This window comes from Cydia pomonella, chromosome 18 (genome assembly GCF_033807575.1).
Source record: "Cydia pomonella isolate Wapato2018A chromosome 18, ilCydPomo1, whole genome shotgun sequence".
Lineage (NCBI taxonomy): Eukaryota > Metazoa > Arthropoda > Insecta > Lepidoptera > Tortricidae > Cydia > Cydia pomonella.
This window is the reverse complement of record NC_084720.1, coordinates 11,721,215-11,744,763: the sequence shown is the minus strand read 5'-3', so window position 1 is coordinate 11,744,763 and position 23,549 is coordinate 11,721,215. Positions and strand designations below refer to the sequence as shown.

Here is a 23,549-nt window from a genome sequence, read left to right as displayed (position 1 = left end):
TGTATCGGCGATAGTTAATACTTTTTAGTAAATTACATTAAAATAGATCAAAACCAGTAAACCACATATCAGACTGTGCGTCAGTGAGTGCATAAACGGCTTAACGCCCAACCGCAAACATCTGCGCGTGGGCAGTACACAGTCACGTTGCCCTGATAAATCCCATTCAAATGCCGTTGCACGCACTGCATCTCCTATTATGATCCACAATGTTAGTGTACATAATCGCTTATATCTTAATTGAAGTCTCTGGTTTACTGAAATCCGATGGTAATAATCCTATAATAACTATGTAGTAGGCTTACCACGACTGCCTTAGCAGTGTCAAACTGCCATATTCGCTAACGTCTGCATAACTTACTTTCAATACATCTCGCTCGCACTTATATGTCAGTGTCAAACTGGTGGTAGCCGTATTGGGAGCGTGCATGACTGTCACGCAACCTAGTGTCCGCAATTCTAGGGGAAAACGTCAATTCACTACATCTTATAAAACTACTCCAAAACTAAAAACTACTGAACGGATTTTCATACGACTTTCATCTATCAATAGAGTGATTCTTGAGGAAGGCTTAAGTATATAACTTGTTAAGGTTTTGTGTAAATTGTTTGAAATATAACGATGTTGTCGGAAAAAATCACGCTGGCTAGGAGCTTTAATCGAAAACGCTGCCTAATCCGTTTGAGCTATAACAACACAATGTATGGTGGGGTTGTTTCTCATTCATAGGTCTACAAAAAAGTCCGCGATGTGAAATGTATATCTTTTAAGGATAACTTACTATATCCATTCTTAACTTCTAGAAAAAGATCACGTAATATGTGGCATTTGCAAAGCTATTTACATGGATACATTATTAACAATTATCAAAATAAATACGTTAGTTATATTAAGCATTTCATACAGCTTACAATGGTCCCTTATACCATACAATTTAAATGAATATTTCAGGAGTAATCGTAAATCAAAGTTTCATTTCGAGCCATATAATTGTACGAAATGTTAAAGACGCTATCCGCAGTTAGTTCAAATTTTTACCACCTTATGCGCTGGGATCGCTTTACTTACCCCCACCACGCACTTCGCACGGTCCCAATAGGAAATATGTATTTAGCTTTCCCCTTTACGGGTTACGTATAAGGTTTTGGTTCACTCTATACGCGTTTGTTATTTTATAGCTATTTGGCACATTAATACACAATATTATATTATTCATCCCTCCCATCACCTAATTACCAAAAATACAAAAAAAAATGCAAAATATCTTTAATATCTTTTGTCCCTGTGGCCAGTCCTAAATTAAACTCAAAAACTAAAGTCCCTTATTCGTGGTAAGCCGTTTATGATGTAGTTTCACTCTTATCATAAATTTAAACGGTAATTATTAAATACTTATTCAAGATAAATATTACCTGCCCTAGTTTAGCTCCTGTCAAATATAAATCAATAAAGCAAACGTGAAATTCGGAATAAGACTTCAAAGAAATAGTGGAATCACGAATGCCGAGAATTATATAAATAATGTTCAAACGAATGAGTTACTTATGCCTGGCATGAATGAATTCATCCCCAATGTGTCAATCAGTCTCGATTTACATTCTAATTTTAGCTGTTTATTTTATACTCGTGCGTGACTCATGTATATATACTCGTATGTTTTTAAATTTCGTTGTGCTTATATGTTTATACTATCCTTATTCATTAGTTGATTATATTTCGTTACGTTGCCACACAGTAACAGGCCCGACTGGCATAGAACATGCATCGTTTTAATTATTACAGATATTAATTATAACAAAAGAGTTGAAAAAATAATCTTCTTTCCTGTCGACCTGAGTTGCAGCTTAAGTAATATCGATTTATACAAGAGGCGACTACCGTTTATGCTGATGATTACGAGTCTAACTGAAAAAAATTACGACTTTACGCCCTGAACTTTGACAATATCCTCACCCATAAGAAAGACGCGAACCTTAATCAATGTATGACCATTTATTCTTTCCTATCTAACTTGTTCTTACCACTATACCAAACATCTTCATCTAACAAAAAAATATCGTACTTGCATTAAGCACTCGGTATAAGTACTTACAATTGAAAGAATAAATAAACAGTATATTATTATTATACCAGCAATAAGACTGATAAAATTGGTAGGTTGTAATAAAATAATGGAAAGACAAGTCATATTATTCATATGGATAAAAAATCGTGATATTAGGTATATTTGAGAAAGCCGTACGTGCTGATAATTTGCTCTCTAATAGCGGTCTTCAATCGTTGTATGCCAAGATTACCAAGTATATTTTTGATAGAACGCCCTGAACTTTTTACTATCAGAACGATAAGAAGATACTAACAAATTCACTTAACTTTATATGAAGAAGCTTTAAGCAAACTCTTGTGTAAATATCCTTGAAACTTCGCTAAAAAGCGGCTTTGTTTACTATACGAGTACTATAGGCTACTAGCAATATAGCTACACCGTTTACGATATTTGAATTCCTCTGATTACATACTCTTGGGCAGCTGTTAGTCATGCACTCTTTTTAAATCCAATCCCTACGACCATTTCAATAGAAGTTTATACATACAATTTTTTTAAATCATTAAACACTGTTATATATGTACATAATAATAATAACACTAATATAATTATGCGATTTAAAAAGTATCGATTGATAAACTAATTAGAATCGCAATCCAAAGATCTCAGGTAAATAATGCCTATAATAAACTAGCATATTGTCAATTTAACAATATCACATTCAACGTTTGTGACTATATCGTAATTACTTCGCTGGCCAACCTAACAACTAGCCTAGTTACTGAACTCAGTTACATTTCACAGCTACAATTCTGTCAGTTACTAATAGAGATGTCCGTCGGGTTGCGCAACGCCGTACGGCGACAAACGGACGGGCCGGATGACATCACGATATTCGAATAGCCGAATCGATGGTGAAATCGAACACATAGCGATTCACAAGCCCTTCTATTATGTTATTGGTGGTAATTGCTTTGTTAGTGTCCACTTGATTTAACAATCGATATGTGGCACACGATTGTCGAAACGAAATCGCTTTCATTTCATTGGCTGTTGCCTACTCGTAATGTGGTTAAATATTCTGTAAGTTGGATTCATGTAACCCAGATGCCGTGGCATATTATGCGAATATGCGATACAGCCAATACGCACCTTGACCTACTTTTTGCATTTCTCTTTATATTTGTAAAAAAAGAAAAACATTTTACAAATTGGTGCAAATATGACCGAAAAATTACAGCCTCAATATGATATTCATCGAAAACGAGCCCTAAGGCTGTTTGGATATAAACCTCTTATGTATTAACGAATTTTATTGAAGTTTTCAGCGGTTAATATCTTACACATTGGAATTTTTCATATTTTATGCATGATATCAGATGTTGTTAAAATATTTTCGTATAATATTGCATCTGGAGCATTAAATATTTATAGCTTTATTATCATCAAACAGCGATAAAATCGATACTCAATGCTAATAAACCGTACCATCCCCTAGTTTCGTGTTATTTGGGCAGGCTTTAAAAATTAAACGGACAACAGATGTTCCTACTTTACGAGCCGATTTCACCATTGTTAATAAATGGCCGGTATCGACTGTTTTGTTTAATTTCATTAGCATATTTATTGCACTGAAACGTAATAAAGCGCAGCTATTAGGTGTAGATCATTTGAATTATGAAGTTCATTTTAGTAACGTACAGAATTGTGATTTAGGTAACGTACAGAATTAGAACCTAGGACAAAAGCTGACTAATGGCAAATGAATTGTAGTTTAGGCAAACAATCATTACTAAGGTTATTTCTTGATGTATGTAGCATAATATATTGTATGGATGGAATAGGGAGTAGGTATACAGGGTGACCTTAGCCATTGGACAATACTGAAATCCCACGTAGGGTTACTTCTCAGGAATGCGAATGCTCTGACGTTAATATTTTTTTAATTAGAACAAAAGATAAAAATAATAAATTTTCGAACAAAAGTTATTTGCTATAATCGACAACAAAAAGAAACACATTGTGTTAATCTTTGGCAGTGTTTTTGACAATTTGTTCGAAATGTTTAATAATGATGACATTTTTCAAAAATCCGAAGCTTATTAGTGTCATATGTAAAAAAGATTATCAAAGAGGTCGAATAAGGTTCCATACTATTCTTTGAGGATATTACCTTAGGAGCTACTAACACATACAGGCTGCTCCAAAGTAAAAAAATGGTAATTTGTTAATTTCTTCGAAATCACTACACCGGTTGTTAAGATACTTTGTACCCTGGTTCTAAATACCCTAATGCATATGTAAATTTCGGCTTTGTCCAATGGATAGGGACATACTGTATAGTATACTCGTAGGTGCCTATTTATTTTTGTCAACTACAAACTTTGCTTGTTTGGATCGGAAACTTCGCGAAATAAGTAGATAAGAGGGGCTCTTTCAACTCTGTATAAAATTTAATGATGTTGCTGTACGTATTATTATAATAACGCACATGGTAGATTTTCCAAAATTAAGAAAATCTGACTCCAATTATCTGTTGTATATGGAAACATGAAGATCAACTAAAATTTAAATATGTAAATACTTAGTCTAAATCAAATAGCGTGTATAATTCACGCGAAAAGGAACTATGCGCTGACTTAGTAACATTTTTACTTTTTTGTATTGCATTATACTAAAAAAATTCCGTCTGCATTCTAAGCCAAACCTTATTTCATCTCGGGTCTTTAAAGATTTATTACATACTTTTATGTTCCTCTTGTAATTTGGGGGAAGTAAAATATTAAACAGTGACCTCAACCCAAGGTTGAAGAATACAAGAAGCGTAAGCAGTAAGCTTAAACAGCTACGTTTACTGAGTAATGAGTCACACATACATAAGGTGATATTGTGTGAATCATGGATCTTTGAAGTTTTGTTTACTTTATAACTTATCAATCTCTTGTTGGAAGCTAAAAATAAATATTTACATCTGTGACCAATATGTGCGTGGACATGTCTACAGCTACGGCTATCGAAACCAAATACGTTAGGTACTTACATTATTATTATACGATGTCCCTACATTTCATGTTAAGAGAAGTAATACTTATGATACTATCTCGTGTGTTACATCACTGCACAAAAAATATGAGTGGGTTGTGCCCCACTGATAAATAAAATAAATTAGAACTAAGATTTTTGTAATGTAAACTGAGATAAACAAAAATCAAGAATCGAAATCCACAAGCAAAGCACTACAATGTTTTGCTCTTAACGACGCTTGTTTCCCGTACCAATTATTCTGTAAAAATGTTGTAATTGCTTCATTCCTACATCAAAATCGATTTGGTAATGACATTCAAATTTTCGTTGCTTATATCTACCCACTTTAGTTTTAATATGTAGTAGTATAGTTTACATAGTTGTATATTTAGTTTAAAATTGGCTTTGAAAGTTGCATAATTACCCTCTCCTTTGTGTTATGTTAAGTTGAAATATGTATTTCTCAGTAAGTGATTATTTGTAATCTTTTGAGAAATAAACATCTTAAACCTAAATTTCGAACAACTCTGAAAAAAAGCAATTAGATTCGGCCTCTATTCTAATATCAGTCGCGATGCCTTTTTGTTCGACATGAAATATAAATAGCACACTAGTGTGGTCCTTTTAAGAAACTCACGTCGTTCGTTTCTTAAACCCACACTTGTGTTTTAATGCCTTTCATTATATAGCAGTCACATAAACTACTATTATATTGCTCGTTAAGCTGTTAAACGACGGCCCGACTTTTAATAATCGGCAATTAATTAATATTCATGTCACCGAAAAGCTCAAGATTCACAAATACAGGGGTCTCGACCCCGAGTATACTTTCATGCCCTTTGGGTTTGAGACCCAAGGGTCTCAAGGGTCTAAAAAGCTTTTTAGGGCAGTCCAAAAGGCGAGTCGACTTCACTGGCGACCGAAGAGCTGGCAGCTTTCTCGCCCAACATTCCTTCCTAGATACGATACGAGTATCCTATCTCACGAATTCGGTAAATCCATGTTACATTTGTTCCCACTGACCGTTTTCCTTGATTCGTCGACTAGAACGATCCCGCCAACGATTTGGTCTAAATACCGAACATCTCGCAGCTTCGAATTCTGCAAAGCCACAGCCACTACCGTGACGGAGCAAACGGTACTTGTTTATTGCCAAGTTTAAGATCGGTCTGGCTGATATCATTTGATACGCGAGCTCGGGCCAGTCAGGTTAATAGGCGAACTAGTGTAGCGAAGAGCTCTGGATTTGTGATGACATCACGTAATCGAGAACGCTCTTATACTGGGCTGTTGAGGAATTATCTTGTACAAGCTCGTGGAGCGATGAGAATGACATCGCAGATATTGAATCTGAACTGTCTTCCGATTGTCAATGTTTGCCGATCCAATCCAATTTACTACCTATAATTAAGAAGAGAATAACAGGTTCAATTGTCAAACTCCCAAATAATGTATTCAACTTTAACATGTTAGTGTCGTTATATACATGAAAAATCTGAGAATATATTATATGATATTTTTACAACGGGCTTCAGCCTCATTAGATACTTATATCGCAAATTACAGTATCCCCTAGAACATATGCACCGAAAAATACCTAATGTGAATTCCACGTGGATACTGATAATTCCTACCCATTTATTAAACATCCGCTCCCTAACCTATTTAGGCAATTTAACACACATGAAATGAAGTGTCATTTTAGTGTATAGAAATCATAAACTGAATTTACGGATAGACAGTTATGAATCTCGGAATCAAGTTTAAATGAGCTTTCAGTCGAGACATGTTTAGCAAATAGAAACCCTGGAAGTAGGTCAGGAGGCTTAGGATTAGGCTCAAGTTTTGGTATTTGGATATTGCTCAGTGGTTTAGATATAATTTGTTAGGGATAATTTAAATGTTTGCTTTGAGTTAAGGGAGCAAATTTGTTGTAAGACAATAATGTAATGTAAAATAGGGGTATCGGCGCCAGTATAATTTTATTCCATTCGGGCCCTGGCGTTCTGAGTCTCTCCAAAGATCTGTTTAAAAGACTCAGAGACGCCACAGAAGATCTAACAGCGTCTTCGGTACTATGCCGCAGGAGCCATTTTTAGATTTATTTTATTTTAATTTAATTTAGTCATATTTTAGTTTTAGTTTACTTATAGTTTATATTATTAATTGTATTATAGTAATTATTTTATAATGTTGATTGAGTTTTGATAAGGGAGCGCTGGTGGCCTAGCGGTAAGAGCGTGCGACTTGCAATCCGGAGGTCGCGGGTTCAAGCCCCGGCTCGTACCAATGAGTTTTTCGGAACTTATGTACGAAATATTATTCGATATTTTCCTAGGTTCTTTTCGGTGAAGGAAAACATCATGAGGAAACCGGACTAATCCCAACAAGGCCTAGTTTACCCTCTGGGTTGGAAGGTCCGATGGCAGTCGCTTTCGTAAAAACTAGTGCCTACGCCAAATATTGGGATTAGTTGTCAAGCGGACCCCAGGTTCCCATGAGCTGTGGCAAAATGCTGAGACAACGCAAGGAAGAAGATTGAGTTTTGATAAGAAAGTTTGTTAATAAAATACTTATATTATATATCGTATCTTTTTTATTCATTGTTCACTTTTAAGTATTTTCAATATTTGCATTTATAATTTGCCATTCTTTTGATAATCTTTATACAATTAATAACATGTTATTTGGTCTTTCACAGATCAAATAAATAAGTTCCTGTAACGCCGTCCATCGCGGCTTTAAATTAAACAAGGTGAGTAACTATTATTGTAATTAGATAATTATGAGAAACTCCACGAATTAATAGTAACTACGTTTACAGAATACCAGGCTTACTCGTACAAGCACGATTGGCGCCTACACAAATATTATGTATACCTAATAACAATTGGGGAAATTAGAATATTGAACTACGCAATCAAACCCGATGAATCGTACAAATGGATCTTGAAGATTCTGCCTCCGCGTAAAGTGCATTTGTTCTAATTTATGTGAACAAATATCTCAGGTTTAACCACTAGCCGCGCGTGCTCTTGGGAAATTATCAAAATTGAACACAGCAAACAATCTAATGAAATCGAACGACGCGATTTCATCGTCATTACATTTGAGCAGTTCATTAAGTAAATTAATTAGAAGCAAGAATTGTGTGATTACGGTGACAGCATTTTATCGCTGACATCCACAGTATCCACATAATTATCAGACCGTTATTCTCATTGCTTACGCAAATATGGTCGAACGATTTTTTTTAACAAACCAATGTTACTTGACCTAACTGCTGTTATAACATCGTATAATGGGAAAGCGTTTTTAAACCGGTTTATCTGAGCGGTAATTTGCCTGTGCTTGGTAAGTAAGCGTTTAGAATAAAACCACTGCTTGAGACAATTTAAAGCTTTAGGTGTCTACCAAAGGCTGTTTGTCTCAAAGATGCGCTGCCGCGTGGCACAGATCCCCACTTCTGCATAACAAAGACACCGCCTCTTACCTTAAAACGCTCCAAGTCTTACGCAAACCCGAGCTAGCGCTACTCTCAACGTCATTCATTTACAAATTAAATATGTATGAAAACAACTACACGATTATATAGTCCAGGTAACGATAATAACGATAATTCCCTAACAGGTATGATGTAATAAACATATATCACCGTCAACCTTAATAGACGTCAGACGATGTTTATTCCCTTGGCCAGCCAAAGCCGTTGTCAAATTATTTCATGCTTTATTACAGGCTTCATATCGTGCGAACCTTTAGTTATATAAACTTGGCACTTGACCAACTTCCACGGGAGAACTTCAAAGAACTAGTGGTTTGTGGAGCATGTACTAAAGGTTTTCCCGATTGTTTATTTTTTGCTTTAATGAGAAATGTCCGGCGAAAACAGAAACTAATCGAATTATTTTCAACTTACATTTATTATTTTGTTAATAGAAAATGTGGGTTTTTTCCCGTAAGTAAAGATTATCATTTCTCAGAAAGACATGAATTTTGTCCTTTGTACAACTTTGATAACTATTATTAAAGTGATTGTACTTGGTACCTATTGTAAGAAAACTCGACCAGACTGTCTAGAAATCTCATCTGGCAAGAAATCATTTCAATTCGAACTTTCTAACACGTAAAACGACATCCGCTAACAAATTTGCACTATAGATTAAATCAATCGATGAAAGCAATAACTCATGAATAGCGAAAAGGGGTGAGAGCAGACATTAGCCAGTTTAATGCAAATCGGCGCGTATATAACCAAGGTTTAGTGCCTGTCTAGAGCGTCTAGACGATTCCATCCTGGTTCTCTTGCCAACTGCATCCCGAACTGGTATATGTAGTATACTTACTCGTAATTTGATCTCCGATAACTCAAATTTGTAGCGGATTTTGAGATTAAACTTATATTGGTTTGTCGGAGCTTACTTGTATGCACTCAGTATTCGATTGAGACAATGACCAACTTTATCACGGTGGTTGTAAGAGTGGTAGCTCTGATGGTAAGGTATGTATGTAAATACCTATTTAAAATAGATGGTGGCGATTGTATACGAGTCTACAAGTTAAGATATATTGCAAGCACATGCCTTTATTAGGTATAGAATGTTAGCTTCTGTTTTAGTAACTTTTTTACTAAACCAAACAGACGAAACTAGCTAAACTTCGATTCCGTTTAGCGTGTCATTTGTATCACAAGAAACGAGAGTTTTTGTAAGACTGTGAGTTATTTTCAGTAAACCTTAGGCTACCGATAAAGACGTGAACATTCCTTTTAAGCTACAAATACAGAAGTTTCTCTCCGATAAAAATTGCACAAGGCAATCTACTTACTGGCAGAAGTTTTTTGTAATTTTCGTCAGGTATTCGAATCGAGCGAAGCATGACCAACCCAAAGCAGGTAGTCGCTTAATGTGAAGTGATAATGAAATCGATTCAGTCAGACAAATAAATTGTTCGCCGAAAGCGTTGCCCAAAAGAGAGAAAGGTGTTTTAAGGACAGTGGCCGTAAATCACCGTGTGGCGGCTGCAGGCTATGCGAGTAAGGATGAGGTCGTACTCACTGCGGATTTGGAAATAAATGTGAATGATTGTTTTAAAGAAAATACTCGTAGTTTTAAAGTTTTTTACCAAGCATTGATAAACATTACAAAGCCGTGGTGTCAAGGACATCATACATGTTTTAAGGCAAGCTGTAGTTAATCTTGCTTTTTTGATTTAGGATAAGGTGCTGCATAGTCTTAAAGTCGGCAAAAGGATAAAACTTTAGATAATAAATAAAGGATCTCCCTAATGCGAACCTATGCCAGAGGAATATGATTGAAAATCGTTTGCGTGTTATAGACTTGACTGTACCCGAAGTGATAAGCGCTAAGCCATGGCATTGAGACTTATTTATTATCCATACTAATGAGCCTCCGTCACCGGTAATAGATCACTGTGTCCTATGTCAAGATTACAATCCTTATTTGGTCATAGCAGCCCCTTTTTAAGCTGTAAGAGCGTTATAAAGATTACTGTTGACAATGTCAACTGGCAATGGTTAACTAGTTGCTATTATCAATATAGGTAATTCAGTCGCATAAGCCTTGATGGCGTTTTCACGACTGATGAGCAAAATGATTGATTGATTGGTGGTATCAACCAAAATAATTTATTTCCAAGACCAACTTGAAAGGTTTTTTCTCCAAATTAACAAGGCAACATTGAATTGCTTTTCAATAATCGACCAGGTTTTTCTTGGGGGATGCAATATTCATGACCTTTTGAGTGAAACAAGTTTATCAAAATATTAGAATCGTAAGCTCTAAATGGCAATTAAGTCTATCACTACTCTGACAGGAAAACGAAAAGTTTTAAACTCTTGTAATTAGGAGGTCCAACGGCAGATCCAGGCTACCGTATAAACATAAGGTGCATTTTGGTTACTTTCTGTCCGAGCAATGGTTTGATTTATGCATGTTTTTGACTAGGTTTTCAGTGTTTCTGAAGGTTTTACTTGTAGCTCAAGAAAATTAATAGGTATTATAAGAAGAAATTATTCGTGTAGTTTTAAAAATTGGTATGGACCTTGTGGTCTCCAAATAAACAAACTAAAAGTCCTGGAGGGTGGGGGTTGTACTGAGAATGTAGAGGTTTAAGGTACTTTTTTCAGATTTTGCTCATATCTTGAATATCTGTACAAACACCATTATAATTACTTCGGACAAAAGTTTTGCCATAAAATTCCCTACAAATTTGGTTATATTTATTTTTACTCTACGATCAATACTTTAAGAGCTACAAGATGTTTAGGTTAACTAAGAGACAAAAATAGACGATTTAAGAAAACGCCGTTTGTTCGTAACTGTTTATCATAACTCAAATGTTTAGTTTAGAATAAGTAAGCTTAGACACCTGCTGACGAAATATAAAAAAAACCTGGCCAAGAGCATGTCGGGCCATGCTCAGTGTAGGGTTCCGTAGTTACCCGTCCGTCAAAATAGAGTTTTTGCAAAACCTCAAAAATGGCTAGACCGATCAGATTGGCTATAGTTTTCCTTTAAAGTCTTTGCTAAACTTTATCTTTCACGATTTTTTTCTTATTTTTTGGATCTATTCCTCAGAAGTTAGGGGAAGTAGACGGGTAAACATATTCTTTTTTCTTCAGAGCGATTAGATCCGAAAATATTACGTTTAAAAAAAATGCTTTTTGAAGACCCCCTACACAGTCAGCACAACCCCCACCCTCTAGGACTTTTAGTATGTTCATCTGGGCACCGCGCTACACGAATTATTTCTCCTGATTGCCCATATTCGGGTTAATTTTCTTGAGCTGTTGTTGTAAACGACGATGTTTAGACCTACTAGGTCGCGAAAACGATGTCTCGATGTTTCTGTGTGAGGTCCTCTGAAAAAAAATCCAGTTTTTTTACCTTACTTCGATGCCTGCTCCGCGTGCCTGAATAAACAACCTCGACGCCGAGGCATACCGCCCAATCTGTTATTTTTTGGGAGTGCCTGGTGGTGATTGTCGATCACATTTACACGGATAAAGTGTTTACGAACTGATAGATGTAATGAGTACCCTGACTTTGTAAGTTTTGGGTGGAACTAGTCGCAAAATTGGGTGTATAACTAGTGAAAGCGATTTTTTGTGCTCCACGTTCAAGTATTTACTGTTCAATGTTAGCTCAAGTAGCGGAATGAAATCCATCTACAAATCTCGAAATGTCAATCATGTCTAATAATAGGTCTTTTTGTATTAATACGTATGCGTATGTGATATATGAATATGACACTGGCGTAATCAAAGCTGTCGTGATTATTCGTAGTTTGGACTCTGCACAACATCCGGCGAGCGGAAAAAGCTCGCTGACCAAGGCTATTCGTCCGACAAGTGCAGACAACGGCCATTACGAAACAGATGGAGGATTTAAAGAATAAAAAGTCCAGTTTTCCCTAAAAGCTCTCTCGTACTCTCCACGGAACCTTTAGGCGCCTTAGCGGGACAATTGTTTAGAAACCTCTTTCGTGAGCGCATGCCGCTAGTTTGGCGGACGCCGACAGCACGCGTCTTTTGTTTTTTTTCTCTAGAAATGTGATCCATTAGAAAGCGACTGTTGTGTATGTTTTTATTTATCTTATTGATTCTACTTCCAACAAATATATTCATAATGTCCAAGTAAAGTATTGGATAGCTAATCAACAAATAAATCGACTGCCAGATAAAACTTCCTGCAAAACTTAGCTATTTTTATCTACCAGTTAACCCTTTTCCAGGCATAGTACGATTTATCGACCACATACGCGCCATTAGAATTTCAACTTTAGCATTCCGATTTAAGGTTCAAATTAGTCAGGAAATCTTACTTGTCTTCAAATGAATCATCAAAGCTGGATTAATTGGAATATATTTGGATTCTTTGGGAAAACCTTGTAGATAGTTGCGGCCTGGAAAAGGGTTAAGCTTATATGAATACTGTGAAACTCCAAAGATGACTTTATTCGTCAGATAAGTGGCAAATAGCTTATTCCGGACTTTACTTGGACATTGTGAAACAGATCCTAAGTGTTCCGTATACTAAAATAACTTATTTTCGGGGCAGTTATTAGAAGCATACATTTATTGACTCTGACATGAATTAGTCTGTAGTAACCTTAACTTGATCATATTTCGCGGTGCACAATGTTTATTTTTAACTTTTTATTCATCGCAAAGAGAAACAAACAGCATACTTATATTCGTAGTTACACATACAGTTTAACAAATTAAGGTAATACAACAGCCAGAACAGTTTCCACTTATAGGTAACACAATTATTGCTCTGAGAGAAACAACATTTTATTCATGTATGTAGAAGATACGTTTGTTCTCGACCGCAGTTGGTGTGACTAAATCAACAACATTTATTGAGCACATCGTAAAACATAGTTTGGCGTGAGGTCGGGAATGTACGACTATAAATCAAAACACTGCCATTGTAAAAAGACGATACTCGTATACACCTACCATGATCATACAGCCTTCTTCTTTTAAAGTTGTATTGTAAAACATTGGCGAAAATAGAAGCGCTGTTCCTACATTGTCATAAAACATAAGATAAACGTTAACGATGTAACACTTATCGTGAAGACATACGACACAAATTCTATTAACTTAGGTTTTTAGGTCCGTTTATTTATGCCGGCCTGAAAATCTTATACACACATTTTGCTTTAGAAAGCGGGCAAATAGTGTTTGCCTGTGTTTTTGCTTTTGTGCGGAAAATACACGCCTGCTTAAACTGTTTGCATAATATAGACATGCTAGTAGACAGGCGGAGAGAAGGAAAATGGCAAATAGAAGGTTATTAACAATTCATATAAGTCTACTATATTATTCTATGACGTCTCCAACAGAGATAACAAAACAGGTAGGTGAAAATGTCACATGATTTGTACATTAAAGGTCTTATATACCTAAGTAATAAAATGACAGCGAAATTTTAAGGAATACAATACAATGAAGCACCGTGAGCGTATAAAGATTTAAAATGCAAGATCTGGGAGATCGATAACATATAAAATAATAATAATAATTTAGCCTATATACGTTCCACTGCTGGGCACAGGCCTCCTCTTATGCGCGAGAGGGCTCGGGCTATAGTCCCCACGCTAGCCCAATGCGGATTGGGACATATAACAACTCAAAAATGCGCGTTTTCCCAATAGCTCCTGAAAAACTTAACTAGATAGATTGATAAGACTTAGCTAGATCTATTTTTCATCAAAATCGTTAGAGCCGTTTCCGAGATCCCTGAAATATATAAATGTATATATGTCGATTTATAAGAGTGGCTCCTTTAAAGGTATGAGATAATAACGAATGTTAAGTATAAAGATTTAATAGGCAAAAAAATCTTATACCATATACTGCATGCAACATGTTTAAGTAGAGGGGTCTGTTCCATTGTAGCGTATTCGCCAAAATAACAGAAAATACACAATAGCAAAGATAACACATAAGATAAGAATACGTTTACGTTAAGTGAAATATATGCTGCTAGTGCAGCTAAACTTTTTTACTTTTATATTTTGAGTAGCACTGGAAAAAATGTTACGGCCACATTTATTTGCCAACATTAATATGACCGCACAATAAAAGATGAAAATTAGTGATGATCATAAAGTGCACATTTTCTATTCGGTTGGTGGGAGTTTTCAGAAAATAGCTAGGTACGCGTGGTTATTTAAGAAAAGTTAATCGCTATAAATTTTTCAAATTTTCAGTGATTCAACTTTTTGCCTTTTTTTTAACACTAAACAAATCCTTTTATCAACACCAAAACGAAGTTTATATTGAAATTTAATGCTTAAGTATCGTCATAGAACTGACAGTGTAACTTTTCTTATCAACTCACGCTAACTAGGATTTGATTATGTGCAAACCAAGAAGACAAACCATTTATGCCAAAATTAAATTAGCTGAAAATATAGCTTTTCTATTCATCCGCTTGGCCCACTATAGAATGATCGTAATTGAATTACTGTTTAAATATTGGTTCTACTCGCCCAGAAACACTGGTGATGGTGGATGACGTCAACTCTGTAATTATACTACATTTAAAACAATAGGTTTAATTGTATTCCCCAGAATAGGTATTTTAACGTGTTCTTTCTTTGTATTCATTGAAAATAAAATATATATAGGTTCGTACTTCACTATGGTTCAAGAATACCTAAGCCGCCATTTTCTTTTCTCAAAAAATTTGCGAGCTAAATCCGGATGTGAGTGTAAGAAAGTGGTGGATGCTGCGATGTATGTTGAATGCCTCTGCAATGGTTAACAGAGTAAAGTTTAGTTTACAATTTAGTTTTATTGATGCATTTCTGACCAAATCAATGTCAATCAAAGTTGTAAGTACCTACTTAACTTTCCTGCTACCCAAAGGTTGTCTGGAAGAGAATGCAGCTATCGCTTTATACCGATAAGACCGCCTCTTGTTACCTAGTCTTAAACTTGTATTTCGTTTTCTCTTATTTTTAATGTGCACAATAAAGAATATTTACTTACTATAATTTATATATTTTATTTACAATAACAATATACATAACGAATATATACAGAGGATTATAACTAGCTTAAATCTAAAATAGTTCTTGAGGCATTGTACCAAGGATGCTGGCGGCATTTCCTCGTTGTATCGCAATACTGATACGTTGTGCGAGGTAGCCGCCAGCTCTTCGGTCACCAGCTACGTCAACCAGACGCTTCGCGATTTCTGCAAATAACTTGTGCACGGGGACTCCATGGACCTAGAGTTTCATTTCAACGCCAAATGGTAGGTACTCTGTGACAGCCAAAGCACACTTGGTTTGCCTGAGCATTCGACTCATTGACTTGGCATTTGAATTTTAAGCATTGGTTTAATTGATTTGATATCGATTCGACCTATTTCTCGACTGCAACGATATATATTATATTAAAATCATGATCAGATTTTTAAAGTACGAGTGTCGCTTCTAGGCAAGACAGCTCCCCTGATTAGAGCACACCTCAGTCGTTAGACTAATAAGTCTGCGTTGGAGGGATTCAAGGTTGACTCGGTTTACGAGTCAACTTAATCGAGTTCTGGGGAACGTGGCACTTTACTTCTATCTAATACAAAAATATTTTAACAATTTTGGTCCCTGTTGCAATGGCCTAAGGTGCAAAAGTGACTAAACATGTTTGTATACAAGCGCGATGTACTGGGGCACGTCACTGTCGGTTAAAGAAGTTATATCCACACGTGAGGAGATTAAATCTATCTTTGATGGGATAGGCCAGAGTGCTGGGTCTTGTTTTTACAGTGGTGTACTGACTATAACAGATAAACGTCGTATTGAGCTATACCGAGTATTTGAAGGGTACGCACTGATAGTTTACGCCAGATGAGGATGACCATCGTAGGAGGGTGCAGTGAGGTGGTAAGAGAAGCACGAAATGCTTACCCATAGAGATTTTTGGAGCACAAAAAGCAATGAACAGTTTTTAACATGTAGACCATTCCAGACGGTTACGATACCATCTATAACATTACTATTGATGATTAGCTTACTATTAACATATAAATGTGCCTTAAAACACGACAATAACATATATTTTCTAAGTAAACACTTATGGTAGGTATATTGATTTAGGTACAGTTGCCTATTTAATTTTCGTAATATCGGCCGCATCATTGTGCAGAAAAACTTATACAAATATTTATATTTTCATTTTGTGTGTTTTCCTGCACAAATGATTGTTTGCGATGTTTAAATCGAAAACACGCAGTATAATACTTTCGAACTTCCCGAACAGATAAATTACCCAAAAGTTTGAAACACATTCTGTCTGTCGGCTACCCGGAATATGTTTTGTGAATAAACAGACACGAAAAGTGGACGTGTTTTATTATGAATTTTGATTCACATGAAATGAACTTATTCGATGAACGATCCGTCGTGACTTTGTGCATAGCATCCAAATGATACATCGATGCTCAAAACAATTGCGCTATGTAAAATATTGTGTTTTTGATATTCTATGATTACATTGTAAACTGAAGCGTAGCTGAGAAGTCTAAGGTGAGTTGGTTGCTAAAGACCTAATAATATATGCATAGGACATTATTACTTTTAAACTAAAAAAATCCTCTTCGAAAACACGAGATTGCTTAAATTTCAAGTTAAAGTCAAGGCGATGGGGGTACTTAGATTAGCGAATGTTATATACATATATATAGGCGTACTCACATAGGAACATACATGCTCAACTCATCAAATGTTACTAGGCTTACCTACATGCTAAGCACTCTACAGCTGTAATTCTGGAAAATGTCACACCTTTTACAAAGCTTCAAGCACATGGGGTGAAAACAATGGGTATTCTGGCCTTTAGCCGCACAATGCAGGCTGGGTGGGCTCGCTTTATTGTGGCGAGGCCGAGAGTACGGGCTGCAAAAAACTGTGCGATATTCGCGTGTTACTTCATATGAGTAATGCCGAGAATACTATCAAGAATGACAATAATTATTTTATTTCGATAAACATTTTACTTTTACGCAAATCATAATATTCAGCGTTCGACCTAATATCGATGATATTAAACGTCATTATTTTAAAAGTGATGCATTGTGAACGTGTGAATTGTCTAACCTAACTGGCAGGTATACATCTGTAATGGATCTGAAACTATGTTAGTTTGAAAATCATTCGGGTTTTTTCCTCATTTTACTTTCACCTGGCTACTATCCTGAGAAACCAATTGGTATCTTAAAGCTCTACGGGTGCGAAACCTGGTTTGTCCGCAAAGACCTAATGACAAAACTCCAAGTGTTTGTGAACAAATGCTTAAGGCAAATTCTGCACATCTGTTGGCCTAACTGGATCACAAACGCTCACTTCTGGAGAATAACCGGACAAGCACCCGTACATAAGGAGATCCAAACGCGCAAATGGCATTGGATAGGGCATATCCTCAGGAAGCCTGACACCCACCTATCCAAGGTGGCCCTGACCTGGAAGATGCCCGGAAAACGGAAACATGGTCGCCCTAAATTTACTTGGCGCCGTTCCGTGGAGCAAGAGTTGGGTGTATTGGGGATGGGGTGGGAGGAGGTTACCCAAGCTGCCCAGGACCGGATTCAGTGGAAGAAAATGGTTCGAGCCCTACACCCCAGCAGGGGGTAACAGGATGAAAAGAAGAAAGAAGAAGATACCCAACTGTAATTGGGTACTTTTCATGTATGAGCTCCCAACTCAACTATAATATTCAATTCAAAACGGTTTAGTCAACTATAATGAAATGAATCAATCACAGCTAGCCGCTGTCAAGGACGAAACAAAACGATAGCTCAAATTAATTAATTATTTTAGGTTGTATAGTAGAAACAATTGCTTCATAAGTCATAAACGCACATGTGACACCCTTAATATAGCAACATCCATAGACTACGAAAACCGCTTACCATTGCTTGTTAGTCTCCATAGGCTACGATGGCCAAAATCGAGAAAAAAACTGCCTAAAAATTGAAATTAGCAAGGAGTAACAGGGCCTCATGAGTTACGAGAAGATGTCGTTTACCACCCCGCCGGGTCCCAGCGGCCGGAGCGTACGAGTATGAAGGTATCGCGGCTGCTCGCGTATCTTAATTAGCTGTATACTCTTGGCTTGTTTACCTGTATGATTTTATTAGTTTAAAGTATTATTTTTATTGACTCGTAGAAAAAGTATTGTATACAATAGTGTTATAATCAAGCTTTTCAATCTCGTACCTCACTTTGGCAACTCAGCAAGCTTCGTTACCAAAACACGGTACTCGACTGAAAAGCTCTTTTTTATATCACGATTGTATAAAATACTATTATCCACCCTAAAACTCCAAAAAATTACAAGTAAATTTTAATTACGATTTCAGACGCTTTGGGCTAATCAGCCCTAAGTAACATGCAACAAATGAACCTACCTATACGAATAACAGTAACCTATAACGAATGAACAGGTAGGTATTCGAATCGATCGGAACAACTACACGCTTCCAAACAGCTATGTTGGGTGACTATCAAATATAATAAGTCACATCGAAACGGCAACTGTTCTTTCACACGGTGTATGAGAATCCTGTAAAATCCACCCTCCAATGCCTTCGTGGTATCCAATTAAATATGCACGACCTATCCATCGTCATAAAACACTTTTAACAAATGTGATCACAATGTGAACAGTATCGGCAGTCGTTCTAAGACTAAGGCATATTTATAGCGCCTCAGTACTGGGAACTCTTCGTCCGTTGGAACGAAAATGTAGTCAGCATACCAGGCACATTTGCTGTCTTACATCTTTTTTCTCCTGGAAGAATCCACGACATTATGATGCACGCGAGCGCAGTAGCGCACGGGCACGTGACTTCCGCTGTCGAAATAGACTTGCGCCTCCTTTCGTCGCGCCTCACAGTAACCTAACCTTTACGAACAATATTGTCGTATATTATTTTGAATATCAGTTATGTTCACTTGCGGCCTTTCTCTCCCAATAATAGTCTACAGCATATTTATATAAGTTTACGTCCACGTAGTAGAGCTACAAATAAATTTGAATTCTGTTTTACGACAGCGAAAGTTGCGTTTCCATTGAAAATATAACGAGATATATTATATTCCCTTTAAAATATCACTTGCGGCCTTTTCAGGACAGGTTAAAACGGCGTAAGCTCTTTTTTGCCATCTATCCATCACTCTGTACCCGCTCGCTTTAAATCGTTTATATTTTTCGGTATTCTTTACAAACATCCTTATTGCGATATTTCTATGTGTTTAATACCCAAAGATCAACCAGTTTCATTTCGACGAACTTCAAAGTATTAAGCTCCAAATCCCAGTATCAGAGAGAATTCTGAGAGTCCCGTTTGAAAGCTCTCGTTTAAAATGAAATGTTGAATCTGAGCTTTTCTCAAATTTAGTGAAACGGAAAATACTGAAATATTTCGAGAAACGCAGACTATTTCGGTTAGAGCACTCTTTCAAGTTGAGAGTGCTTCTTTCGCTTGTGAGGTTTTACGTAAAATGATGCTGTGCTAACTAACTGGTGAAAATTCTAGATACCTATTTTTTTAAAAGCTGTAAGGTTTATAGCCACTCTTTGTAAACGTTTGACCTTAAGGCATGAAAAATACTACAGGTATTTTATTTTATAAACTACCTATACTTAAATAATGTCCGTTTTTTGGTAAGTACTTTATAAAAAAAATTTCACCATGTACAGTCAGCTGCAGTTATCTCTGCACAAAAAATGTTTCGAGGGGAACTACATAGGTATCTCTGCAGCTGACTGTACATTATTGTATTATGCTTTTAATCGAGATTTGAAAGATTTGTAGAGAAAAGGTTCAATTATTCCATCCGGGCAAGTCTTCCGGCCCTCCCGGGTCTTGTTAGAATTTCATTGCCTCTCTTTGTGTTCCAAGGTCATACATACCCGTGTTCTGGTTTTCAATCAGCTGATGCTTTACGATGTGTAAGTAAGGTGGGGTTACTCCAATCAGGTACTGTAGTCAAGTCTTGAATTATTCACGTTATGACGGCCCTGATTACCAGCTGACCCAAATTCACACCGGAATGTAGAATACCCTCGCAACTCTTCCGATATACAAAGCTTATGAAAGTACTGCACTCCTAGACTTATACGCTCATTTGGTTTTTAGCGCCTCTGTGAGCCTCGAAAACCAACGACATTCCCTGTGCGGCACAAATATAATTACTTTGCCTCTATACTATCTGATCATACATGTTTCCGGACGTAATATTTGCAGTATTATGAGCCATTATAGTGGCCGAAATAACTTTGAGCAACTTGTTCGGTTTAGATCTAGATAGTACTGAAAGTTATTAGGTAACAAGCGAAGGGTTCTATGTAGGTCATCAATTTATCATCAGAGAAGACAGTATTTTATTTATGACATATGTAATATGAAACACTGGCAAGACATATGTGTAAACACAATAAAATCCCTTAAGTTCACACAAAATTTGTTTTTTTTTTAAACGACAGCGCCTCGTGTCTAAATAATCATCTTAAAAATAAATTTTACTATCAGTACGTCGTTCTTTGCCACATTGAGCTACAAAAGCATACTCAATATAATAAGCATACCATAAGCATGCCCGGTTATGAGCACACCGATTAAAGCTATCTGAAATAAATACAGCCGGCTACTCATAAATGCCTTATTCAGATTCAATGCATTGGGGAAGTTTCTCTTTGCCACATAATTGTTCTCCAAATACCGAGGGCTCAAAGTTTCCCTTTGAACATTTTTCGATTAAGTCCCAGTCGCTCCCCTAACTTAGCAATTCTTTTTAACTTGATAAAATAGGCATTAACGAGGTTTCACGTCGTCTTTGCATATTATTTCCCAATTGTTAAGATCTTTCCGCGTGCATGAGTACTATAAGTAGGGCTAAATTAAATATTACCTCGGCATTCAAATAAAGTAAGGAATTTGAATCGACTTGAGTGTACTTTACTCAAAAACAACTCTGAGAATTTGATTACTACCAATATTAATTAAAAACACATTGAAATGGTTATTCAGATTATAGTTGTAAACAGTTCTGAATTGTAATAAGAACACTAGAAACAAGTTTATTTTAAAACAATTTGAATAAATCTAATTCAAGCCAGCAAAATTTCTTGACTCTGAGTGGGCATTAGGTGCCCTCGACAAGTAAAAAGGGTAACTTTTACCCGGGGCCAAGTAGTGTGAGCTGTATGTTGACAAAAGTTGTAGGCAGAAGTATGTATGTGGTAGACAGGAGATTTTGTCGGGGGAAAGGTCCATTGTGTCGACCCTCCGGCCCGGGCACGAGGGTTTTGAGAGTCTGATTGTAACACGATTTCCATTCCGCTTTGCAAACCTAAATTGATATATCTGCTAATTTCATAACTTTACAGATGGTATCTGTCGTGATATCCTTTAACAGAATTGTAATCTATGTAAATTAGATGTTATCCGTCATGACATTGCTCTTCAGTTATTCTTATCTAGATAAAGACAAATATATATTTTCTAAAACAATTTTGTTGCTAATTAATGGTCTGGTGGCCACTAGCTTGCCATTTTCAGAAATAGAGCAGAAAAGTAGGTGAGCGCCTCTCGTTTATTTATGCTTACTAAGCAATACTCGTACTTAAAATAAGAATTAACAAATCTAATAGTTAACAAATACAGATTTAGTTATTCCATTGATTTGTTAAATTTATGTACATTAAAATACATTCGTTTAATTTTACTTTACACGACAAGCCTAAGCAACGAAGTTTATTTTAGGTTTCAATTATTCTGAGTATCAATCAGAAAGACGAGTTGCTGTATTTATTATTTGGTAATGTAGCACCATCCATTGTTTTAGAAAAAATGTTCATTCGTTTTCAAGAGTGCAAGTAGTGCAACACGTAAAAGTGTTTATACTTATTTGTTTATAAAAAATTGCGAGTCACAATTCACAATGCACGTAGACAAAACTTGAACACACTCTTTAAAAAAAAAATGTCCTTGTTTTATTTTAATAACTGCCTCATATTGATGGGGTGTCGAACACCATCAGCTATAATTACTTCTCAGCTCCCTCCCTTTCCTGCTATATAAACTTACTTGTAGACTTGTCGATCTTTCGTATTGTAACGACCCTCGGCAATCTGTACTGGTAAAGCATTTTGACAAGTTTTTACTTACTGCCAATATGTAATTACGCTTAGATATTTTAGATCTGTGACTTTAGGAGTGATTCGACCAAAAACTTAATCATATCGTGTTTTAAATATTCGAATCGTGTATGACATGAACAGGTGGGAAGGCTTGTAGAATGTTTTAATAATCGTAATTTAAAGCCAAGAAAACTTAAGCTTCACCTAAACTGACTTCGCATGTCAACCTATGCGTATCAAATTTCCACTGCTACTCGTATGTTTTCTATGTTTTGTGTTTTAATATTTTTGTATCGCGCCATATTTTGCAAGGGCCAAGCTATCTTTTCCCCCGCCCCTTGGGACCTCCGCTCTTTGAGTAAAATAATCAATAACGGCCAAATTCTCGGTACTGGAATCAAAACGTTTGTATTAAAATAATGAGGCAAGCATCAAGGGAACTTCAGGGGATTCTTTTTAGACCTTTTTCTTTTTAACTTTTTACTTTTTTAGCATTTGATATTTAATAAAAATGTCATTCGCGTATTCTTTACGATAGGTCTTAATTCAATTAGTAGAAAATTTATGACGAAATCTATGCAGTTTTAAGGATGTTTTTTTACTTACCTTCTTAATTTTTTTCTTAACGACTAGATCGCTTAACTCGTCCTCTTCTATGACCGAAAATGTGCTAAAAGCTAATGTGCCGGAATGCCCAACGAGTTTCTGCTTTAAATATGTTACATCGCAAACAGTCGTAAAAGCGTTTAGGACATTAAATTTAAAAAAGACTGAAGATATTTGGGGCCTATCGG

General features: G+C 36.2%; 1 protein-coding gene across 5 annotated transcripts in view; it reads left to right on the top strand.

The window, feature by feature from the left end:
• The window catches only part of LOC133527585 (dystroglycan 1), a 142,113-nt gene that overhangs the window by 79,428 nt on the left and 39,136 nt on the right, over positions 1 to 23,549 (top strand). For 4 of the 5 annotated variants that reach the window (XM_061864645.1, XM_061864644.1, XM_061864641.1 and 1 more), the window contains one exon: positions 7,774 to 7,827. The exons of the other annotated variant lie outside the window; for it this stretch is intronic. The gene's annotated coding sequence lies outside the window, so the exon portion shown is untranslated. The remainder of the gene's footprint in view (positions 1 to 7,773; positions 7,828 to 23,549) is intronic. 5 annotated transcript variants of the gene reach the window in all.